The sequence below is a fragment of the Electrophorus electricus genome, chromosome 5, assembly GCF_013358815.1.
Source record: "Electrophorus electricus isolate fEleEle1 chromosome 5, fEleEle1.pri, whole genome shotgun sequence".
Taxonomy (NCBI): domain Eukaryota; kingdom Metazoa; phylum Chordata; class Actinopteri; order Gymnotiformes; family Gymnotidae; genus Electrophorus; species Electrophorus electricus.
In genome coordinates, this window is record NC_049539.1 from 22,016,767 (window position 1) to 22,036,463 (window position 19,697).

The 19,697-nt window shown below is 40.1% G+C and overlaps 1 pseudogene; it reads left to right on the plus strand.

Annotated features, from left to right (window-relative positions):
* The window catches only part of LOC118241459, a 239,885-nt pseudogene that overhangs the window by 112,180 nt on the left and 108,008 nt on the right, over nucleotides 1–19,697 (plus strand).

Genomic DNA, 19,697 nt, shown 5'->3' on the forward strand with positions numbered 1-19,697 from the left:
CGTTGTTTGCCGATTGTTGTGGTTTTGGGCCTCTGTTTGTTAAATCATTCTGACTTATCGCTTCCCCTTTTTCTGGACGTGTTCACTGTTGTAAATATTATTCTGTGTATAGTGTATTGTAGTAGTCCTGTGTGAATCGTAGTTGGGAAGTTTGACACCTTTTTTATTTGCTCAGTTCTTTACCTCTGTTTGTTTGTTTTTGGGAGTAGGGAGGGTTATTGTACTTAATTTTGTTTGTGTTCAGTTGGGACAGTTGGTTGTTTTGGGCAGCAGGGCTTGGTGGTTGGCATGTTTGCATCTGAGTCCCTATCTGCGTAGAGTTTCCGTGTTCTCCCAGTGTCTGTGTAGGACCCCAGAGGGAACCTCCCAAAAACATGGAGGTTAGGATGACTGGATACTCTAAAACTGTCCTGTATCAATATGAATTGTGTATGAATATAGATGTGTGTGTGTGTGTGTGTGTGTGTGTGTGTGTGTGTGTGTGTGTGTGTGTGTGTGTGTGTGTGTGTTTATGTTCAGTGATGGTTGGTGCTCTGTGTGTGTGTGTGTGTGTGTGTGTGTGTGTGTGTGTATGTCCAGTGATGGTTGGTGCTCTGTGTGTGTGTGTGTGTGTGTGTTTATGTTCAGTGATGGTTGGTGCTCTGTGTGTGTGTGTGTGTATGTTCAGTGATGGTTGGTGCTCTGTGTGTGTGTGTGTGTGTGTTTATGTTCAGTGATGGTTGGTGCTCTGTGTGTGTGTGTGTGTGTGTGTGTGTGTGTGTGTGTGTGTGTGTGTGTTCAGTGATGGTTGGTGCTCTGTCTTGGTCTGAACCTCCTCCCCTTCCCCTACACCTGGTTCAGTCCCCCAGGAGTCTGTAGTTTCTGATAGAGAGAACACTGTGTGTAAATTTGCTGCTGCTTCTCATCTGTCTGTGAGTGATTTGAGTGTTAAAGCTGATTTCTGCCTGTAAAGTGTCCTTGAATTTGAAAAAGGTGCTAAATAAATGTAACCAACTAATAATAATAATAATAATTTTTATTTCTAGTATGGCTTGTTTGTTTGGTTGGTTGTTTTTTTTTAGTTTGGCCTTGTCCTGGAGCTCAATCCCTCTACATACGACCCTCAATAAGTCAACAAATACTTCACCCTCAATAACACTGTTCACTGTAGTAATTATGCTGTGTGTTAATATGTAAATGTAGTCAGTGATGGTGCAGTAATTATGCTGTGTGTTAATATGTAAATGTAGTCAGTGATGGTGCAGTAATTATGCTGTGTGTTAATAAGTAAATGTAGTCAGTGATGGTGCAGTAATTATGCTGTGTGTTAATAAGTAAATGTAGTCAGTGATGGTGCAGTAATTATGCTGTGTGTTAATATGACAGACTGGAGCTTCAGCAGTGATCATAGTTATGACGGAGCACAGGTGGTGATCAGGGTGGTGGTGGTGGTGGTGGTGGTTGTTGTTGTTGTTGTTGTTGTTGTTATGTACCCCCCCCCCCCCCTTTGTGTAGCTCATTCTCTCCACTGGTTCATTCACTTTGAACTCTCAGTATGTTTCTATTCTACATTTACAACAATATCTCTCTACAAGATCCAGATTTGTTTTAGTTTGATTTCTAAACAGTTCTCCATCACTGTACTAGTTACTTCCTGATTGAATTTGATTGGATACTGATATGGAGGTGGGAGGTGCTGAGCTCACCAGAGAACACACACAAATCTGTAGAAGTGGTTACTATAGTAACTGGTGAAACATTATGCGTATCCACTTGTTAAGATCGTGATGCTGTTGAGATCTTTTTGTCAGGAACTGGAGCTGAACTGCCCCTGTCCCACAATCCCATCACAGTGACCACTCTGGTATATACACATATGATTATAACTCTGTACTGTTTAAAGAGTTGTTCATAATTTCTGACCATTTTTATGTCTGTCTGTTGCAGACGTCCAGCCATGTCCAGATCAGAGCTCCACAGTGACGGTGTTGACGGTGCTCCTGGCTCTGACGGGGGCGGGGCTTGTGGCAGCAGTGCTGGTGATTGTGCAGCTGAGGAAAAAAATTCAGGAGCTCTAGAAAGGAAGTACAGTGAATGGAACAGTAACCATGACAACAGAGGAGTTAATATGAATGGACTAAACCACTCAGATGAAGAGCAGAGGTGATCTCCCAATAATAACCATGAGAGTCTGAGAGATGATAAATTATTTCGTTCTCTTTTACACACACACAAACGTATCTGCACTGCTTTTCTCTGTCCCATTCAGGGGTCAAAGATCAGTGTATGTTCAGTCATGCATGATCAGAGTTTTATCACATTAGCTCTGCTGAAGCTCACCTGGTAGAGCAGGTACAGTAAGATTTGATCCTCAGAGAGCACACATGCTGTCATACTGATGAATATGTATCAGTCACTATAAGAGGATCTGCCCAGTACTGTAAATGTAATGTAAAGATGTTTTATTTAAATATTACTGTGAGATCCTGTGATGTGATTTAATGCACGTTAAATACTTTTGTGTTAGCTCATGGAAAAAACGGACATTTTGTCTGGAGCATCTTTGAATAGTTTAAATATTTTAGTTGCCATTTGTCAACATGTTTTAATTAAGAGTCCCCCTTATTGTTCAGGTTATAATTTCAAGAGTCTCCCTTATTGTTCAGGTTATAATTTCAATAGTCTCCCATGTGGTCTTGGTGATTATGGTCAGTTGTTGTGGTTGGTTTTCCCAATGCTGTAATGCTGCATTCATTTCAAAGCATTGTATTATGGAAACAGGCCTCATGTCATTTGGCCTGCTTCATGCCACTTGTGACAAATCATTAAACAAATTTACTTGTGTTATCTTTGTCCAATATTTAAAACACAAAATGCAGTTTTTAAATGAAGGTTTTTATTATTAATGAGAAAATAAATAGGACCTGCGAGACAAAGTGAAGTAGACCAAAAGATCCTCAAAGCTAGACAGCATGCTGCGAGCCAAAGAAATTCAGAAACTCATCGTCTTACTTTCAGATATGTAATGAGCATTGATTTAGGAAGAAATTCACCAGGACACTTCACAACACAGTTAGTAATGCTATAAAATGTCATTTAAGATATAATTGGTTCAGTAATAGTACAGTTTTGAAGAGAACCACAACCGAGGCATACAAGGGCTAATCTTTTTGTATATCTGTAACGGCGTCAGTCGTACCCACAAGCCTTTCTCTGCCCAAACGTAGATCACTGTCGCCTGATTACTGATTAATTACACCAGTCTCTCATTTTAGTTTCTTTTATAACCTCCCTTTTCCCATAGTATCCTCGCGAAGTATTTTATTCTCATGCATACCGAGCGTTTCTTGTTTCTGTTGCTTTCCCCCTAAACACCACCTCACTCTTAGCCCCTTACACAACCTCGGTTTCTACCTTCTGGTTTGGACTTGGACTGCCCTCGACTCTCCCCTTCACCATTCCCCTCCTGTTTACGACTACCCTTCTATTTTGCCTCACAAGTCCTTCCTGCCTGTACTGAAAATAAACTCTTGCATTTGGATCCACACTTACCTGTGTCCTGACGATTCCTTACAACATCCTTGTATGATGCACTTACATACGCGTGACCCACCTTGCTCAGACCACGTGAGGCTGTTGTGCATGTAGATATCAGGAGCACACGCAGTGAACTTATTCCAAGGCTGTACTTCACAAAAGGAGCAGACCGTGGTGCACTTACAGGTGTGGGGCTGCACCCAAAACGTTCTCGCCCCAGTTCTGAGAATCCTGATCTGTGCAGCCAGTGAGGATTTATTAGGACACCTTCACTTTTTTCTCTCTTTGCATTCAAATGTATAATTATTCCATTTTTGGTGTATACAGTGAGTCCCTTTTCTATCTAATTTAATCTTATTTATTCAAAAGAGGCACTTTTTTCTCTCCAAACAGAAAATGTCTCCTGATAACTTAGGTTTATTTTAGGTTCGGTTTTAAAATTAGGTTTATTTTAGTCCGTGATAATCAAAACCGTACCATATGGAGCTGTCTTCAATCGTATTAGCTTTTCAAAGCTTCAAATATGAAGTTTTACATTCATTTTTGTAGACATTTTTTAATTCCAGTTGCCTAACTCTTTCTGGCATCATCCACTGGTTCACTGCATCACTGTATGTGACAGTTTCACTTCCGCCAGCTTGCCTGAAAGTTGGCATATTTTGACAGTTTTCAGTCTGTTCTGCAATGCTTTCCTTTATACAGTTATCCATGCTTGGTTAAATATGTGGATTCAGAGCTGGAATAAATACTAACATACCCATTAAAGATGTTCCTACATGCTGCAGTATGTTTTTCCATTTTTTATTTTTGTTTATTTTTTTGGACAGCTAATAAGTTAAAAACAATTTGCAGACACTTCAATACTGAACAAAGCAGAATATCCTGATACATTTTTAGACAGTTTACATCAGTGTCCAGGATACAATCCAAGAACATCTTAACCTTTACAGCATTTGGCAGGTGCTCTTATTCAAAGCCAATCACATTTTAAAGCAAATTCTAGCTGGGTATTCATTAATAGGTCTTTGTCATTGCTGTACATCAAAAAAGCTGTAATACCAATAATATACAAGAAATACTTCTAAAAGAGCAAGAATTTGCCTCTCCAAAGCAAGACATGCCTCTTTCGTCTGCATCAAAATTTTTGCTTGTCTTAAAAGTCAAATCCTAAAACCTTGGCAGGTTAAACAACCAGAAGTTTTGATGCACCTTGTTCCTCACTGCGCTAGTGCTCTGCATATGTAAAAATGAAGACCCAGAACATACAAAGATGTCAAATATAGAATAGTTGCTTTAAAGAATCTAAAATCTATTAAATCTATGATTGTCAATATTTGTTTATCACAGCTGCTAGCTAGTGTAACTAGTTAAGAGTGCATTATGACCAATATTTAGCTAAGGTTAGCTACTTTGAGTGGGTTTACCTACCTAACCTAGCTATCTATTCTACTTGGCTATTTTTTTCTGACATGTTCCAATCAAAATGAAATGACTAATCTCTTCTGATTGTTTTCCGAATCAATTCTTGATGATTCAGGGTAGCTAGCTTACCTAGTAAATTTAGCCACCTGGTCAAAGTGTAAAAGCCATGATTATTAAGGTTGTCTGCCAGATTTAATTAAAAAAAAGAAAGAAACAAGTTCACATGAAATGGGCCTTTATGAAGACATTGCTTTAGCCAGCGATGCTGACTTTTGTATCATAGCAAGCTTTAGCTAGCTAACCTAGCTAGTTAGATACTCGATAGAAATCTGATCATTTCCAATGTACCATTACGGGAGGAGAAAAAACACCAAAATAATCTAGGGTGAAGTTTAAGGTAGCATGTTAACTAATCATTGGCATGTGAGTGACTATAACAGCTGATACCTGCCTGTAAAGCGTCCTTGAGTCTGAGACAGGTGCTATATAGATGTTAATAATAATAATAATAATAATAATAATAATAATAATAATAATAATATTAGCTAGCAAGATGAAACAAAAAGCATCAGGGAGATGAGGAAGAAAATGTTACTTGCAGGTTTGTCACCATGTGGAGATTCACAAGTGGGTTCTTACAACGGGCCACATAAAAAAGTGAACGGAGCTCAAATGATGTGATATTGTTAAGGGACTGAAGGGGCAAAACGTTCCATTATTATTACAAATACAAGACATTTAATACACGTTCACAGTAATCATGGTTTATACATTGACAAAATGCATCAAAAACAAATAAGATGAACAGTTCCATAGCTGGATACGCCTAATATATTAATATATTAACAGAACACAGGAGCTGCCGGAGTCCATCATTGCACTTTATAGCTCCCGAATTTACACACCCTTGTACCTGCCTAATATTCTAGTCTCTCTGCTTTTGTTTTGCTCCATTCTATAGCTGGTATCCATAGCAAGTCTTGGTGATTTCACTAAGGAGGTTCAGGCCAATGCAGAACTGAAGCAGGGACAGGGTATATCCTTGGTAAATCCCACACTTGATGGTGACTCATGATATTGGTCTGAAGTTAGCCTCTAGGTTTGTCTTCTACAGCCCCATTTAATTCTTGATGAAAGCTGTTGGAGTCCTGTTGATGTGATATAACCTCATTTAAGGATCCACTGAATCATAGGTTTTCTTTCACCAGCAGCTGGTGCTTGGCTCCTCTAGTGTTCTTGCTAATAACATTTTTGGCCACGCTCATGTATTGGGCCATGTGCCTACTTAGCTGCAATGATGCCTGACAGGAGCTTCCATGTTGTACAGTGGAAGGATCAGGACTCTCCTGCCTCCAGTTAACCATTTAGGGTGGGTCCCATCCATTAGCAGCTGGTTCATTTTTGCTGTGATGCACTCATGGAGAGCAGCCGGCTTCTTCAGAGAGTAGGCTTGGACCATGTTAGGGCCTGGAGCTGTACAGTTCTTAATGCTTGTGACTCTTTCTTGGATGTCTGCTAACATGATGGTTACTGGATCCTGTTCATCTCTCAGGTTCTGTATACACTGGGTATTGTTGTTGCGATGCCTCCTTCTCCCATATGTCTGTCCAGTAATGTTCAGTCTCGAGCTTTGGTGGGTCTGTTCTTATGCAGATTCCCTGCCACTGAGAGTACACAGTGGACGGCTAATGGGAGAACATCCTGTTTATTCTCCTGGCTTCGACTTCTCGTGTATTATTACTACATCTCTTGTAGTAATAATTCTGATGCTCTCATCTTTACTCTTATAAATCCCACACTACCCTGAAAGGTATGACAGGTGTGTAGCTTTTGTATGACTTTTGATCTGGGACCTGCATGTTCTACCGAAAATACATATCTTCCTCTTTTTGAAGGAAAGCTACACTGTTCTCAAGTCAGCAGTTACAGGATATTTCAAGTAGTTCTGCATGTTGTGTATGACTGTACTTGTACAGTCTGGCTGCATTCCTGTAATGTTTGTCCGAGTGCCACAGGGCGTGGAGCAGTACACACACTCTCTTGACGTGAAACATTTAATGACACAGTAGCAGTGAACATACACACACTTAACACTAACGATAAAGATTGTAACATAAACACAGGCTAGACAAACATGGACACTAACATATGCTCTGACTATGACAAACAAACAATGACCAACACTAAGGCACGCACTAACGGGTGTTTAAATAGACAAACAAACACTCAACTTTAAACTCCGTGCAGGTGTGTGCCATTACAGGGTTGTGGCTTTAAACAGGAGTGAACCACCTCCTGCACGGCAGGCCGTACCATATGACTGCGGGGGGAGTGTCCCGTAACAATTCTTTAACGCATTCTTACCTGTGAGCCACTCTGGGCCCATTCCTGTTATTCAATACTGGGAGAATCACATGATAAACTGAACAGGACAAAGAGATCGGTATGAGAGAGACTGAGAGAGATTATCATTTAATTAGACACATAAATCTAATTCAGAGGAAAATGAGTGAGTATATAAATATCTACTGTAGATTCAGAATGATCAGAATTTGAACTGAAATTCCAGTAGATGGTGTTAGTGGAGACAGACAGCAATAATAGAGGTCCTTAGTCCTTCTGCTGTACTTTAACTTTTTATCTTGTTAACCAGCTCATTTTATTTCTAATTCAGCCATGTTATTTTGCTTTGCTTACGTTATGTGAATTGTTTGGTGACTATAACACTTATCTACTGTGGACATGAACTTCTATTTTTGCAGCAAAATCATTTATTCCTCTTTGGGAACATGCCACATTTGAGTTTGGCCCCCACTTTTATTTGATTTTTCCGCATTTTACTGAAACTCAAATATATTGAGTTTTACTGAAACTCAAAGAGTTCCTGGGCTGTGATGCCATTTTCACAGGCATGAATTCGCTAGGGTCTTTTTCACTGATACATTGTTCATTTTAAGTTGTTAAAGGAGAGCATGAGTTCCAGACCCTGAGACATGTGTCAGTTCTTCTCACTGGCACTACTGTTCTGTTTATGGTTACAGACTGGCAACATTCAGCAATAAAATATGAAGATACATTTTGTGAAGTAGTAAATAAAATTATTTATTGTACAGCACACAAACTCTTAAAGCACCTGAGTTAGACAAAGTTTAAAATAGACACACCAGAAAATTTAATCTTAGCTTTAATTTGACAGAACAGTAATCTACAATGGGAAAAGAAGAAAACAGATCAAGGAGTAATTTCTTATCAAACAAACAACAACAAAAAACAAACTAACAAACATAATTTGAGGGCAGTTCCACAATGTTTGACTTCTTGGTCCTCTGTCCTCTAGTACATGGGATGTGTGTGGTGATTCAGTGTTTGATTTGTTGGGACTGATCTCTAATACATGGGAGTGTTACAGTCCTCAAACAGACTATACATCGACTATATAGGTTTTCAATCAAATACTATACATGAACATTGTATTTTTTAATGTGTTTTAATTATTATTATTACTATTTTACAGCACAACATTACTAATGTTTGGGTCCAGATACCTAGCAATTGTTTATAATGGCAAGGAAAAACTTCCTGGGTGAAATTAAGTAAGACATTGGGACAACCCAGATTCAAGATGGAACCTATCCACCACTGGGCAGCCCAGCTAATAAACAGTCCATGCTTTATTATATTATATATAATCCATTTAGTATACGTGTATAGTTCAGTACAGGTGTCAGCTTCTCCAGTGGGTCAAGGGAGGGCGAGCTGTTTCTGCAGCTGTTCCTCTGGGTGTGCTGGAGTGGGTGGATGAATACAGCAACATCACTTCATATACTGGCAGCACTGGGACAGTTTTTTCTATTATCTCAGATTCTTCATCACTGATGAGCCGGTCTAGTCCATATGCAGTCCATAAGCAGTAGTCATGTGCCAGTGATCTGCATACAGTTCCAGCAGGTTTATCAGTAGCACCAGAACTAAAAGGGAGAACTAGGGGGTGACCATAGTGCTGAGGGTCTCTGAGACATTGTGTTCCACCCACATTATCATCACAAATTTGAGTGATTGCTTGCAGTGCCTAGGCAACACTGTCAACACCTCAAATTTCTAGAAAACTCTTTCAGTTGGGGCCCTAGGGTCTGCACCTTTATATACAGGTAACTAACCAACCTTTTGTGTAAATAATTAAGTCTTCAGCATGGATTTAAAAACTGCCAGTGTGTCTGAGTCTCCCATTAAAGTTGAAAGGTTGTTCCATAACTGAGGAGCTTTAAAGATTGTTTTTACTTTGGCTGTAACTAATTCTAAGGGAAATTCTGCATTTATCTTAGGAACACATACTCACTCGGATACTGCTGGGCCAGAACATTTAGAGCTGTATAAGTGTGACACTCAGATACTGTGGGCCAGAACATTTAGAGCTGTATAAGTGTGACGCTTGTCGCGATGTGGAGTTAGAGCAGGATGCGGGATGAGTTTCGTAAAAGATAGGCATACATTAACACACAAAACAATGAAGACATAGCATGCAGGCTATCAGGGTTAAACACTGACACAGTCAAACATAAACTATAGACTTTTATATTTATATTTACATTTATGACATTTAGCATTCTAATGCCACACAATGAGGAGCAGGTGTGGAACACAGGGAGGGTGTGGCCACATGGACGAACATATGCACACACTCAAACACACACGGGGAGACATTTGGGAGGAGGGGCTGTACTGTGACAGAGTCCTTCCCCAATGGTGCGACTCCCAGCGTGCCAACCTATCGGGCTACAGCCCCGAAGCCAACGGCCAATGGCGAAGCCGGAGGACCGAGCGAACCAACACGGGCCAGTGAGAGCAGGACAAAGGGGTTGAAGGACAGGGACCATGATGACAACAGACACAGGACAGACACACTGACAGGGACAGGCACTGACATAAAGGGGGACTAATTGACCAGCACAGACAGCGTGATGGGGACAGACACAGTGACAGGGACAGCTACAAAACTACATTGAGGAATGTTAAGGAGTCCGGGGAAGCTGCCAAGAGCCCCAGGCTGTCCCCCAGTCGTTAGCTGGGCTGAAGTACAACCGGCCTGTGGAGGATCGCCCCTCGCCGATTTGGGGGGCTGTGACTTCTGCGCACCCGTATCAGGAAGCACACAAGCTGTTTTGCCTGTCTCTGGGGTGGGCACTGGTGTCACTTCCTTCTTGCCTCTGCCAGGCTTAGGTATGGGTGCACGAGTTCCAGGGCTGTGTGCCCTAGTGGAGGGAGTTTCCTCCTCGAACGAGGGATGGCTTGCTTGTTCCTGAGCGGCACTCCATGGGTGGAGCCTTGGGTGGTATTTTAGGTGCCATTGGCTCATTGCTCCTGGAGACTACAGACTCAATGTCACTATCAGTGGGAGGATCCCCATAGAGGATCTCCTCCGCCTCCATTGGTGGATCCTCCACACAGTCGAACCCCCAAGTCCGACTTCAGATTGACAACTCTCCCTCCATAATCGGTGTAACCTTCATAGTAGTCCATGGACCCTGCGGAGTCCATTTCCGAGTACTGCTTCCCATAGTCCGGCTCGGTTCTGTAAAACTCCACAGAGTCCGACCCTGGATCATACCCAGGGCCCCCTTAAAATCCACCAGTGGCCTTCTCCCCCATTGTGGGAGTAAGGAGTGAGGCCAGGATGATGGAGGGTCTCTCTGCGAGGGTTGTGGAAGGGTGATTGCTTCCTTTCTTCCCTTTCCTTCTTTTGCTCCCCTTCCCAGGCATCCTTCGTCAGTCAGTGTTTCTGTCACAATGTGGAGTTAGATGCGGGGAGTTTGAAAAATATAGGCATACGTTTATTAACACACAAAACAATGAAGACATAACACACAGGCTGTCAGGGTTAAACACTGACACAGTCACATATAAACCATAGACTTTTATACATGCATACTAACGACGCACAACGAGGAGCAGGTGTGGAACACAGAGGGCGTGGCCACACGGATGAACATACACACACACACACACACACACACACACACACACACAAACAAACATACAGGGGGAGACGTTTGGGAGGAGGGGCTGTACCGTAACAACACTCAGATATTGTGGGCCAAAAAAGTGTGTAGGATACAGACATGAGCCATTTACATCAAACAAATGGATTTAAATGAAAAATGAAGTTAAACATGGAGAAGTACAAACTTGTAATGCAGGGCAACAAGACTAACTAGACAAACAAAGCAAATAGTCCAAATAAGTGACACTAAAGTGTTGAAAGGAACAGACTTTATAGGGGGTGTTGTGAAGTGGAACACGGGACCTCTGTGTTCTGTGAGGATGTGGCCTTGAAATGAAAACATAAACCACATGGAAGATAGAAAACAAACAAGGACCATGTGGAAAGGAGGATGCTGGTGAGGGGCATTACAATATGTCAAGATATCATCAGTCTTTCTACAAGTTGGAGTTTGTTTAACTGAATTTTTAGAGCATCCAATTAGAATACTATTAATATAAATATAATCTTGCATATATATATATTTTTCTCTATGCACCCCTGTTTTCTTTTCTTCAGTTTGGACAGAGCACTCTCCACACTGCGAGTTATACTGTGTATGACTATGTATGTGACAAATAAACCGAGCTTGAACTTGAACTTGAACTTGATCTTGATTAAATAAAAGCATGGACCTATTTCCCTGCATCTGTTGAGTAAAGTATATGCAATGTAAATATGAAAATGTAAGTTTTACTTGTTTGTTCTACTTCACTGAAATGTGGGACATGAAAAGGGGGATATTGTATAAAAGGGCTGTAATTCCTATCTGGTTCATCCTGTAGAGATGTAAATACTCGGATTATAACTGCTATTCTGAGCTGTAATCTCATGGCCATTGTTTTATTTTAAATCCAGTCTTCTGGAGTAAAGAGCCAAAATCCACTAAAACCATGCTATTGTCCATTTCCTTACAGATTGCACTGAACTACATGTTAAAACAAGAAGGAATTTGAGGTGATCTGACAGAATCAAATACTTTATGAGATGTGAACACTCTGGACAGCACCAACTTGTGAAGAGAGGAACATTATGCACTTTGTAGAGGAGAGTGTCTGAATCTGAGCTTTATTTATACGCCTCTGCATGGAGAGCAGTTTTTATCTGATTTTTGACCTAATCAAATGGGCTTTCTCACCATGTGAAGGTTTTCCTGTAAGTGAACAGTGATAAATCTAAAACAATGGTTTTGGCGTGAAGTCAGTATTTATCCTGCAGTGTTTCTGATGTTGAGCTGGCCTTTGGTTCATTTTATAATTGAATATCCTGCATTACTGAATATATTTATTGTCGTGCATTATGTATCTGCATGCGTTTTTGCAGGTTTACAGCTGTAATCTGTAACAGGAGACATGACCTCCAGAATGAGTCTCTGAGGAACAGCACACACAGAAAGGAGAGAGCTGAGAGAATAGAGGGATTCTGTGGAAAACAAATTTTCACCAGCACTGATCAAAAAAACTCAGAAATGTATGAAAATACCTCAATGCCTTAATCCCTCAAATATTGGTGAAAATGAATGACAATTTCATCAAATGCACTAATTGTAACACGGGAGGAGGTGGAGCGCGAACACGTGTGAAGTGATGACGCCGTAACGAACCAAACTGATTGACAAGAATAAATAAATAATAAGTTTCAATAATCGACACAGACTAACAATACAGAATAGAATGAAGAACAAACAGGCTAACAGGAGAATAATGTGATAGCAGGGTTATGGCGAGAAATGGGCAACCAGGGAATACAACATTAAGGAAATACTAACGGAGAACAATAATAAAACATAACGGTGAGCATGAAGACAGACAAATGGGAACAACACAGAACTGGGCTACATAAGATCAACAAACAATACTGATGACGAAGATACAGAACTAAACAAGGAAAGCAACATGCAGCAAGAGTAACTAAACACAGAGAACAAACAAGATTGAACTAAACAAAGAACAAATGAGATCAGACTAAATACAGAGAACACACGAGAACGGACTAAACACAGAGAACAAGCGATATCGGACTAAACACAGAGAACAAACAAGAATGGACTAAACACAGAGAACAAGCGATATCGGACTAAACACAGAGAACAAACAAGAATGGACTAAACACAGAGAACAAGCGATATCGGACTAAACACAGAGAACAAACAAGAACGGACCACACACAGAGAACAAACAAGAATGGACTAAACACAGAGAACAAACGAGAATGGACTAAACACAGAGAACAATCGAGAATGGACTAAACACAAAGAACAAACGAGAACGGACTAAACACAGAGAACAAGTGATATCGGACTAAACACAGAGAACAAAGGAGATCGAACTAGAAACACAATGATAGAGCCCAAACGAGAACTGACCAGAAACAGTGAGAGACACTCTAAGACCAACAAACAAGATACGTAGGGACAGAGTTTTTATACCACTGCAATCAGGACAAACTAGGAACAGCTGGAGTGAAAGGGGAGGCGACAGGGAACAGTGGAGATGAATGAAAACCCAGAAGTGATTTGGTTGCCATGACAACGGGGAATGCTCAGGCTTGTAGACGTAACACTAATCAGATACACTGAGTGGTTGGTTGTGTTTTAGTCTGATTCAGGGTAAGAGATCAGACTCACCTGAACCCAGCTATGTGTCCATGAAGAGTAACTGGTCAATGGGAGCTCCTGAGCCCTTCAGAGAGAGAGAGAGAGAGAGAGAGAGAGAGAGAGAGAGAGAGAGAGAGAGAGAGAGAGAGAGAGAGAGAGAGAGAGAGAGAGAGAGAGAGAGAGAGAGAGAGACTGTTCTACTGAGCTCAGGTAAGGATGATGTAGGGAATGTGACTTCTACTGAGCTCAGATAACGACGATGACCTTTCTATGACTGTTGTCACTTTGTAAATAATTAACTATAAAACTAATATTCTGCCTTTGTGTCATACACAAACTCATCTAGAAATCTGGTCCTACACTTCACTTCCCAGAATCCTCAGTAGAGTCAGGTTAACATCCCCTATCAGCAATCATCTAGTCAGATGGACTTATTGAAATCATCATCTCCGGAGTATTAATTAGATCAACTTGCTCCTCATTTCTATTCCTTTGTAAAAACACTGTTGATGTTCTAAGACTTTGTAAAGTATTGCCTCTGTTTTTCTAGAGCTTGCCAAGCTGTTCCATTGTCTAGTCAGCGTTTCTGTGTATTGACCGGGTTTTGTATTCATTGACATTGTTTTTGGATTCTCCCTGTTTGGATTTGTTTCCTGGTGGAATACATTTTCTGGCTTGGCTTGAACTGTTTTTGACACTCCTATTGCTCCTTTGCTCCAGCAATGCCACTGTTTCAGTTTTGATATAGGCCTGTTATCTGAATTTGTTTTTTGATTATCCATATACCAATAGCATTTTGGATCATAAAAACATTTTTTATTATTTATTATCTGCAAGTGTTGCATTAGCCTTATTCCTAAGCTTCACAAAGCAATCATAAGAGTAACATTGTAAAATATATATAAAATAAAATGAATAAAACAAAAAGAAATCCAATATGACAATGTATGTATGCATGGCAATTCACACATAGTTTCCAGTATCTTCTCCCCAATTGTGCGTTTTAGTCTGACTGAGGGTAAGAAGTCGGATTCACCTAAACCCCGCTGAGTGACCAGTCATTGGACCATCTATGGAACTTCAGAGGTGGAGAGTGTTGTAGTGATGAGAGGAAAGTGTCGTTCCTAGATCTTCCTAAGTTCACTCAATACACACTAAATAGAAATAAAGATGCAGACTCTGGAATTAATTGAAGAGAAGAGCTGGTCCCGTCTTTATTCTGAGCTCAATGTTACAAACGAGGCATTGTCCGGAGAATGTTTAACAGTCTCAGGTGGGCACTCCTTTTATACATTTTCTTCTTAACCATTTTTGTTTTTTCATAAAAACTTGGCCAGGTTCCACTATTGTTCTCTAAACCATACATTATTCAATGTATGCAAATTGATATTCAATACTTACACCAACGAGTTCTTGGTACCATTAGGTTCATCCTGAACTACTTCTATTTTTTAAAGGCGATCATATTCTTTCCTGCATGAAACCAGTTTATTCTGGACCATCCCTATTTTTCAGTTTTCAATATTATTTTATTACCTCATAAGGATAGTCTCCTGGTTTAGGACAGTGTTCCTTACTTACAGTCCCACCTGATCAAACTCACTCAGCTCATCATGAAGCCCTTCATGAGCTGCATCAGGTGTGTTAGAGCAGGAAAACACTAGACTATGTAGTGCTGTAGGACTCCATCACAGGAAGTGAGGATCACTGAATTATGTGATTAAATCAATTCATCCAACACTGGCAATGAGGAACAATGGATTAGAGAATTAAATCAATTCATCCAGCACTGACAGTGAGGAACATTGTTTTAGGGGATTAAATTAGTTTATCCAGCCTGAATTGTACAATTGTGCTGGTGTATATAATGGTGTGTGTTATATAGGTATGAATGTGCTACACATTCCCTATTAAACTCAGTGCTGTGTTTGTCCACACTGTACAAAAGGAGAAATCCGCAATCACCTCCAAAAACAATGTGGAATTCATATTCAAGGTGTGTGCATGTATGTGTGCGTGAAGGCAGTAACAAATGCATAGAGTGCTCTCCATCATATAATACAATCACATCATAATTTTCTTTTTTGTAACAGTGTGTTCTTATGACTGTCTGCTGTTTATTCCCAACCAGGAGCTGGAGCACAAACTCATCTCTCTGGTAACGAAGGAGTTGAAGAGGTTTAAGAAGCTACTAAGTCCAGATTACCCACATCCTGCAGAACATGAACCAGACAGACCTCGCTAACATACTACAGACCAGTAAGAGTTCTGGGTCATGGCTTTATGATGGCACTGTTACTCTAACAAAAATTTTGTTTTAAGGTTTTTATTAAAAAATGACTTCAACATCAGTGATAATAAGGTGAAATATTTTGATAATGTTCTTCTGTTTATTAGAGCTGATCTCTGTATATCAGCAAAAGATTAAACACAAACTGATGTAAAAATGTAAAAATAATTAATGAACTGAATGAGATCTACACAGAGCTCTACATCACTGAGGGAGGGAGTGGAGAGGTCAATAATGAACATGAGGTGAGACAGATTGAGACAGCATCCAGGAGACCAGCAACACAGGAGACACCCATCAAATGCATTCACCTCTTTAAAGACAAACCTATCAGAAAAGTGCTGACTAAAGGAATTGCTGGAATTGGAAAAACTTCTGTGCAGAAGTTTATTCTGGATTGGGCTGAAGGGAGAGAAAATCAGAATGTCATCTTCATATTTCCACTACCCTTTAGGGAGCTGAATTTGATCTAGGAGAAAAAGTTCAGTTTGATGGATCTGCTTCATGACTCTTTCCCAGAAACAAAACAATTACAATTAATAGACTCTGATGCTTACAAAGTGATTTTCATCTTTGATGGTCTGGATGAGTGTCGACTTCCTCTAGATTTCCAGAACAATGAAAGATTGTGGGATGTAATAGAGTCGACCTCAGTGAATGTGCTGCTGACAAACCTCATCAAGGGGAATCTGCTTCCCTCAGCTCTCTTCTGGATAACCTCTAGACCAGCAGCAGCCAATCAGATCCAACCTGAGTGTGCTGACCAGATAACAGAGGTACAAGGGTTCAGTGAACCTCAGAAAGAGGAGTATTTCAGGAAGAGAATCAGTGATCAGAGCCTGGCCAGTAGAATCATTACACACATGAAGTCATCAAGAAGTCTCTACATCATGTGCCACATTCCAGTCTTCTGTTGGATTGCAGCCACAGTTCTAGGGAGAATGTTTGGTGAAGCAGAGCATGCAGAGATCCCCAAGACTCTGACTCAGATGTTCACACACTTCCTGATCTTTCAGATAAGACACAAGGACAGAAAATACCATGGAAACACTGACATTAATTTTCACCAGACTAAAAAGACAATTCTGGCACTGGGAAAACTGGCATTCCAACAGCTGGAAAAGGGCAACCTGACCTTCTATGAGGAAGACCTGAGAGAGTGTGGCATTGATGTCAGAAATGTTAGTGTACTCAGGAATGTGTACCAAAATCTTCAGAAAGGAGTCTGGGCTGCACCTGGAGAAGGTGTTCAGCTTTGTGGTTTGTTCAGGACTTTTTGGCTGCTTTATATGCCTTTCTTTCTTTCATCTCCAACAACACAAATGTGTTGGAACAGCAAAAGAATGAACTCTCTAAAAGATCAACAAGGTTAAAAATGTCTGAATCCTTAGGAATGCAGTTGACAAGGCCTTACAGAGTCAAAATGGACACCTGGACCTTTTCCTCCGCTTCCTTCTGGGTCTCTCACTGGAGTCCAATCAGACTATCTTACGATGCCTACTGACACAAACAGGAAGCAGCTCTCCTAGCAAAGAACTGAATGATCATTCTCTAGTGCAGGAAGTCCAAACATACCTGAACAGAGAAGGTGACAATCGTCTTTGTGGAGTCAATCTCTCTCCTGCTCAATGGTCAGCTCTGGTGTTTGTGTTGCTGAACTCAGAACAGGATGAGCTTGACCTGATGAAATATGAGCCATCAGAGGAATGTCTACTGAGACTGCTGCCAGTGGTCAAAGCATCCAGAGAAGCCATATTTTCATTCATAAACACATTACTGCACTGGGATCAGTGAATCAGTACCCTACTCACTATTTAAAGTGCTAGCTGACCCATTCGTTAATCCTAAAGTTCTTCTTAAGTGTCTTTGTGCTGCCTTTCCTCTGATTACAGGCAGTGCTCACTAAACACACCACAAAAATAATAATAATAATAATAATAATAATAATAATAATAAATAACACACATAAATTTCTCTTTAACTTTCATTAATTTTATTAATTTTTGATTCCGTTGCTTCTTTAAGTGAATGAAGTTGCAAGATTAACAGGTCAGTTTGCCATGATTATTTAAATGCAGTTAAATTAATAGAGGTGTTTTGTAATAAGCCGTAGAGAAGTTTTTGTTAAATGAATAGAGATGTTTTGTAATAAGCCATAGAGAAGTGTTTGTTAAATTAATAGAGGTGTTTTATAATACACCGTAGAGAAGTGTTTGTTAAATTAATAGAGGTGTTTTATAACTTTTCACTTTAGCTAATTAAGCTACATGAATGAGGCTAACCAGTTAGCTTTTTTTTTGATACATTGAAAGGACACATCACATTAATGCAGGTAACAGTTTAGATTATCATCATCAATACCATACACATGACTATGATATGATATATTACGATATATGATTTGATATGAAGTTACTCTTACATAGCATCTTTCTCTGTAATCAACATACTACATGATGGAAACCACAGTCCCCTGGGGGTCTGCATCAGGCACAGGAAGGGGAGAGAGAATAATACACCACTTGGCATGCAGTTCACACACACACACACACACACACACACACACACACACACACACACACACACACACACACACACACACACACACAAACACATGCACCAGGATAATATGTAGGGTAGCCAGTTTTTACCTGACCTCCATGTTTTTGGGCTGTGGGACATAGACCTGACACCCCAGCACTGAGAAGAAAACACGCTAACCACCAAACCTAAAAGCTTGCTGATTATTTTGGCCACTACAGGGAGACATTAGTTCACTAATACTAGTCACTCTGGTGAAAGTGTTTAAGTATTACCAGTCTTTGTTATTCTTGTGTCTGTAAACAGTTTACTGAAGTTTCTCTTTCATGACTTCATGACTTCGTACATGCATGTATGCGTGTGTTGTGTGATAGAGATTGTGTACGTGTGTGCACATGCATGTATGTCTTTGTGTGTGATAGAAAGAGAGAGAAAGATATTGTGTGCACTTCTGTGTATATAAGTGTGAGGAGTTTTTTTCTTTTTGCAGGTTAGAATACTGCGGTATTAGAGAGAAAGGATGTGCAGCTCTGGCTTCAGCTCTGAGATCAAACCCCTCATCAACCAAAGCTTTGTAAATATGTGTTGATATTTTTGAGTGTGTACATAGTTGTGTTGGTGTTATTGTGCATGCACATGTTTGTGGGAGAGATTTTTTAAAACTTTTTTTAAACTTTTGAATGTTGAACTGTAAGTGTGAAGAGTTTTTTTTCTTCTCTCTGGAGGCTGTCTGAGTGCAGTATTAGAGAGTAAGGCTGCGCCGCTTTAGCTTCAGCTCTGAGGTCAAATCCCTCATCACACATGAGAGAGCTGAATTTAAACTAAAATAAACCATAAGACTCAGGAGTGAAGCAGCTCTCTGCCCTACTGGAAGATCCACACTGTAAACTGGAGAAATTAGAGTGAGTTTTATTATTGTTTCTTTATATACGCACAAAAGTCAACATCCCTCTCTCACACTGTGTCAATGTTCTCTTTTACACACACACACACACACACACACACACACACACACACACACACAGACACACACAGTCAGTGTATCACTCAAATCAAGTTGAGTTTATTGGCATGACTGTACAAAATGCAAAATGAAAATAGTAATAATATCACAAATAGTATAATAATAAAACCGTCAACAACAATAATAGTAACAATAGTAATAACAAATAACAGTTTTAATGCCATTTTAATCTAACAAGTCATTAAGACGTTAACATTATATGGTAGCTATTTAATGAAGCACAGGGGCACTGAGTTAGTACTCAGAGGATGAGGATGATTTCCCCTGAGGA